We start from the raw sequence: 6,175 nt of genomic DNA on the forward strand, positions 1-6,175 counted from the left end.
AGATGTCCTCAGAAACCATGGTCCCCAAACTCCAGCCCCAGCTACTCTGTCCCTTCAAGTGTTTGGTTATGTTCAGGAAACTTCTTAGCTTTTGGTTTAGTCCAGTTGTACTGACTTTCACTTGATTGTGTGTTGTCTTTCCCTTCACCTAAGATAATTCTTGTCTACTATCTAGATGGTGAATTCCCCTCTTTCTCCCCAACCTCATAACCATCAAAGAATGTTTCCTTCTTTGTTTAAAACTTTTTTTTTCTTTATTGTGGTTTAGGTAAACGTTTACAGCTCAAGTAATTTCTCATACAAAAATTTGTATACACATTACTATGTGACGCTAGTTGCCATCTCCACAATGTGACAGCACACTCCTCCTTTCCACCCCAGATTTCCTGCATCCATTCAATCAGCTCCTATCTCTTTCTGCCTTTCCATCTCACCTCCAGACAGGAGCTACCCACTTAGTCTCGTGTCTGGAACAAAGAAGTACACTCTTCACAAGTATCGTTTTATGTCTTATAGTCCAGTCTAATCTTTGCCTGAAGAGTTGACTTTGGGAATGGTTTTAGTTCTGAGTTAACAGAGAGTCTGGGGGCCATGTCTTCTGGGGTTCCTCTAGTCTCAGTCAGACCATTAAGTCCGGTCTTTTCACGTGAATTTGAGTTCTGCACCCCAGTTTTCTCCTGCTCCATTGAGGACTCTCTGTTGTGTTCCCTGTCAGGGCAGTCATTGGTGGCAGCTAGGCAAAATCTAGTTCTTCTGGTCTCAGGCTGATGGAATCTCTAGTTTATGTGGTACTTTCTGTGCCTTGGGCTCATTATTTTCCTTGTGTCTTTGGTGTCCTCCATTCTCTTTTGCTGCAGGTGGGTTGGGCCAACTGATTCATTTTAGATAGCCATTTGCCAGCTTTTAAGACCCCAGAAGCCACTCACCAAAGTGGGATGCATAACATCTTCTTAATAAACTTTGCTATCCAGTTGACCTAGATTTCCCCTTAAACCGTGGTCTCCAGACCCCTGCCCCTGCTACTCTGTCCGTCAAAGTATTAGGTTGTGTTCAGGAAACTTCCTAGCTTTTGTTTAGTCCAGTTGTGCTGACTTCCCCTGTATTGTGTGTTGTCCTTCCCTTCACCTAATTCTCGTTTAGTTAGTGAATTCTCCTCTACCTCCATCCCCACCCTTGTAACCATTAAAGAATGTTTTCTTGAATTTTTATAAAAGAGGTCTCATATATTTGTAGTTTTGTGACTAATTTCACTCAGTATAATGTCTCTCAGCTTCATCCATGTTATGAGATGCTTTCATCTTTTTGCTATTGTGAATAGTGCTGCAGTGAACTTAGTGCTGGTCGTGTGATGCCTCTTATTTCTCTAGGACATATTCCAAGGAGCGGACTTGGTGGATTGTATGGTACTTTTATTTCCAGCTTTTTGAGAAAGCACCAAATCGATTTCCAAAGTGGTTGTACCATTTTACATTCCCACCAGCAGTGTATAAGTGTTTCAGTCTCTCCACAACCTCTTCAATATTTATTATTTTGTGTTTTTTGGATTAGTGCCAGCCCTGTTGGAGTGAGATGGTATCTCATTGTAGTCTTGATTTGCATTTCTCTAATGGCTAATAATTGTGAGCATTTCCTCATGTATCTGTTAGCCACCTGAATGTCTTCTTTGGTGAAGTGCCTGTTCAAATCCTTTGCCCATTTTTTTAATTGGGTTATTTGTCGTTTTGTTGCTGAGGTGTTGCTGTATCTTGTAGATTTTAGAGATTAGACCCTTATGGGATATGGCATAGCCAAAATTTTTTTCCCCAGTCTGTAGGTTCTTTTTACTCTTTTGGTGAAGTCTTTAGATGAGCATAAAAAAATAAAAATGATTTTTAGGAGCTCCCAGTTATCTATTTTCTCTTCTGGTGTTTGTTCATTGTTATGGTTTGTATTCTGTTTATGCCACATATTGGGGGTCCTAGCATTGTCCCTATTTTTATTTCCATGATCTTTATCATTTTAGATTTTATATTTTAGGTCTTTGATCCATATTGAATTAGGTTTTGTACATGATGGGAGATATGGGTATTGTTTCATTTTTTTACAGATGGTTATCCATTTATGCCATCACCATTTGTTAAAGAGACTGTCTTTTCCCCTTTAATAGACTTTGGGCCTTTGTCAAATATCAGCTGCTCACCGTGGATGAATTTACATCTGGAAATTCTCAGTTCTGTTTCATTGGTCTGTATGTATCTGTTGTTGTACCTGTACCAGGATATTTTGACTACCGTGGCAGTATAATAGGTTCTAAAATCAGGTAGTGTGAGATCGCTCACTTTGTTCTTCTTTTTCAGTTATTTTTCACTTATCCAGGGTCTCTTCCCTTTCCATATGAAGTTGTTGATTTGTTTCTCCGTCACTTTGAAGAATGCTGCTGGAATTTGGGTTGGAATTGTATTGTGTCTGTCGATCACTTTGGGTAGAACTGACGTTTCCACAATGTTGAGATTTCCTATCCAAGAGCATGGTATGTTTTTCCACTTGTGTAGGTGTCTTTTGGTTTCTTGCAGTAGTGTTTTGTCATTTTCTTTGTATAGGTCTTTTATGTCTCTGGTTAGGTTTATTCCTAAGTATTTTATCTTCTTGGGGGCTACTGTAAATGGTATGGATTTGATGATTTCCTTTTTTTGAAGTTCTCTTTGTTGGTGTAGAGGAATCCAACTGATTTTTGTATGTTTATCTTGTATCTTTATACATTGCTCAAATCTTCTATTACTTCCAGTATTTCTCTTGCGCATTCTTTGGTGTTTTCTGTGTATAAAATCATATCATCTGCAAATAGAGATACTTATACTTCTTCCTTACCAATTTGGACGACCTTTATTTCTTTTTCTAGCCTAATTGCTCTGGCTAGGACCTCCAGCACAACGTTGAATAAGAGTGGTGATAAAGGGCATCCTTGTATGGTTCCCGTTCTCAAGTGGAATGCTTTCAGACTCTCTCCATTTAGGATGATCTTGGCTGTTGGCTTTGAATAAATGTGCTTTATTATGTTGAGGAATTTCTCTTCTATGCCTGTTTTGCTGAGAGTTTTTATCATGAATGTGTGTTGGACTTTGTCAAATGTCTTTTCTGCATCAATTGATAAGATCATGTGGTTCTTGTTTTTTGTTTTATTCATGTGATGGGTTACATTGTTTGTTTTTCTAATGTCGAACCTTTCCTGCATACCTGGTATGAATCCCACTTGGTCATGGTGAATTATTTTTTTGATATGTTGTTTAATTCTATTGGCTAGAATTTTGTTGAGGATTTTTGCATCTAAGTTCATGAGGGATATAGGCCTGTAATTTTCTTTTTTTGTGGTATCTTCACCTGGTTTTGGTATCAAGGTTATGCTGGCATCATAGATTGAGTTTGGGAGTATTTTATCCTTTTCTATGCTCTGAAATACTTTTGGCATTAGTGGCAATAACTCTTCTCTGAAAGTTTGTTAGAATTCTCCATTGAAGCTATCAGGTCCAGGGCTCTTTTTGTTGTCTTTGGGAGTTTTTTTTAATTACCTCTGCAATTCTTGTCTTTTTCTTAATAGTTTTATTTAGTTTTTCAACCTTGGTTTGTGTTAGTATAGATAGGTAATGTGTTTCTAGAAACTTGTCCATTTCCTCTAGGTTTTCAAATTCGTTGGAGTATAGTTTTTCATAGTATTGTTATGATTCTTTTAATTATGGTTGGGTCTGTTGTGATATTGCCCATCTCATTTCTTATTCAGGTTATTTGCTTCCTCTCCTGTTTTTCTTTTGTCAGTTTGGCCAATGGTTTATCAATTTTGTTGATCTTTTCAAAGAACCAGCTTTTGGTCTTGTTGACCCTTTCATTTTTCTATTCTCTATTTCATTTAATTCTGCTCTATTTTTAATTATTTACTTTCTTCTGGTGCCCGAGGGCCTCTTTTGCTGCTCTTTTTCCATTTGTTCAAGTTGTAGGGTTAATGTTTTAATTTTGGCCCTGTCTTCTTCATGCAGTTAAGATTTGTGCATTGCACTGCATGTAAAGTATGTCTTAATTGAAAAAAAAAAATCTACAGTCAAGATGACCTCTATATTAAGGTTAATCATACACTGATTTAAAAATAAACCTCCTTCATTACATTCACATTAAAATATCACTTTCTTTTCGTGGATGCTCTTCTCCAGGCTTGCCAGCCTAGTTCATTTATTCCCACTTGGTCTCATTTCTTTCCACTCATTGCTGTAATCTAGAGCTCCTTGATGTTCACCTCAAATCTCTCACATCCATTCTGTCTCCAGGGCTGGAGTCCTCACTCCTCTTGTTCTCTCTACATCCAACTCACTTTGTTTTATCTAGTAATTAATTACTTTATCTGTGTAGATTCCCCTAATAATTAGGACTGGGGGTGATGCCAGCTCTCAGTTGTCCTCTTATGATCTCTCTTGAATATTAATTTCTGTTGTTTCACTTAGCAATTTAATGATAATTATCCATTTATGTGCAATTTTTAGTAAATGATTAGCTTATAGGCTACTTTCTACACTTGCAATTCCTTCACACAACTTGTCTTTCCTTCAGTACCCAAACAGGATTGGGCACATAGTGAGTTTTTCAGTGATTTATTTAAAATAATCAAAAATATATGCATGTAATAGAGAGAAAATTTGTGTTGCTGATCTGATCTCAGGAAAGTAAAGAAAGTATCTAGATTATGCTAATTGGGAAATATCACCTTATTGGGCTAGCAACAATAGTCCATCAGCAGGATGCCTTAAGTTTGTCAGAGAAGTCATTCTCCTTTTGACAACCTTTTCAAGACTGATGAGTAGGTTCAAGCACCATTTCTTTGTTGAACACCTTCATAGGGGTTTGCTCATTGTGGGAGGGTAGGAAACTTCTATCTGGAAGGTTGTGTGTGTGCGGGTGGAGGGCGGTGGCGCTGGGAGAGGGGACAGGGATGTAAGTAATGAAATGAGTTGAAAAACAAACAATAACCAAATACATCTCTAAAATCCCCTTATCCATTAAAACAGATTAATAGTCGTTAGATATGAAATAGATATAATCCAGAGCTACAAATGTGAGTGATACAGAATCAAAATTTCTGGATAAAAATCCGAACTTGGACCATGCAGCCATATACTCTGATATTCCAACAGAAAAAGAACATAGAGCATGTTTCCGTAGTGTAGTGGTTATCACATTCGCCTAACACGCGAAAGGTCCCCGGTTCGAAACCGGGCGGAAACAACAGCTCGGTATTTTAACTCCGAATTTTGAATCTTGAGATTCTCCGCCTGAACCCCATAGAATCTGTGTATTTCCACAAACGCACCAACCTTCGCGCTCGCTTTGTTCCCAGCCACTCTGAGGCCCACATCTTCCAGCCCCAGCAAGTTGTTGGCTCCCCTTCCGCTGAAGGTCCGCGGATTCTGGTGGCGACCGGAGGACTGGACAGACTTTGAGCAGTGCGGGTGAAACAGGCTGCTTTCAAGTCCGGGGCGCAGGGGTTTTTCGTAAAGGAGATTTTCTCAGGAAATTCTAGGAAGAAACAGGGCTCCACTTTGATCCCAGCGGGGAATTGGAGAGTCCATTCTCTGCTCTTTACAGCTCAAGTGCAGAATGGATATTCCACGAAATAGGTAAGTGGACCTTAAGTAGACTGGGCAGTTATCACAGAAGCTGTCCGGAGTATTAAAAAAGAAACAAAGAAAGAAAGAAAAGAGCTTTGGCTCTAGCTGGTATGGAAACTGAATTCTTAACCACGGCGTTCATTCTTAACCACGGCGTTCATAACAGAAGGCTCTAATCAACTAATTTCTCTTTTACAATGCAAGCATTGTCACTTAGTGTCCCTCTAATGAATCAGGCAATCCCCTAACTCTTCCAATTTTCCACTTCCCTAATCTACTCGTCCCAAACCACCCAGTTTCAATACTCTCTCATCCTAACGGCTGTAAGTTATCTGTTTTAAGTACGAAAACGAAACAGCAGCAACAAAAGCATCTCACGAGCAGAAAAAGCTTTATAAAGAGAATGCCTAAGCTGATTCTTGGGTATGTTTTTCGGAAATAGGAAAAAAGTCCTTTTCCTGTGTTGTACCGTATCTATATAAAAAGAGAGACATGCTTCCTCACAGAGAAAAAAACCAGCATTTAAAACAAAACTGGCAAACTTGAAG

General features: G+C 38.7%; 1 non-coding gene across 1 annotated transcript; it reads left to right on the plus strand.

Annotated features, from left to right (window-relative positions):
- Positions 1-5,171: 5,171 nt before the first annotated feature.
- TRNAV-AAC (transfer RNA valine (anticodon AAC)) lies at positions 5,172-5,244 on the plus strand. The gene has a single exon. It is a non-coding gene; the product is annotated as a tRNA-Val (tRNA).
- Positions 5,245-6,175: the final 931 nt, after the last annotated feature.

This window comes from Loxodonta africana, chromosome 1 (genome assembly GCF_030014295.1).
Source record: "Loxodonta africana isolate mLoxAfr1 chromosome 1, mLoxAfr1.hap2, whole genome shotgun sequence".
NCBI lineage: Eukaryota > Metazoa > Chordata > Mammalia > Proboscidea > Elephantidae > Loxodonta > Loxodonta africana.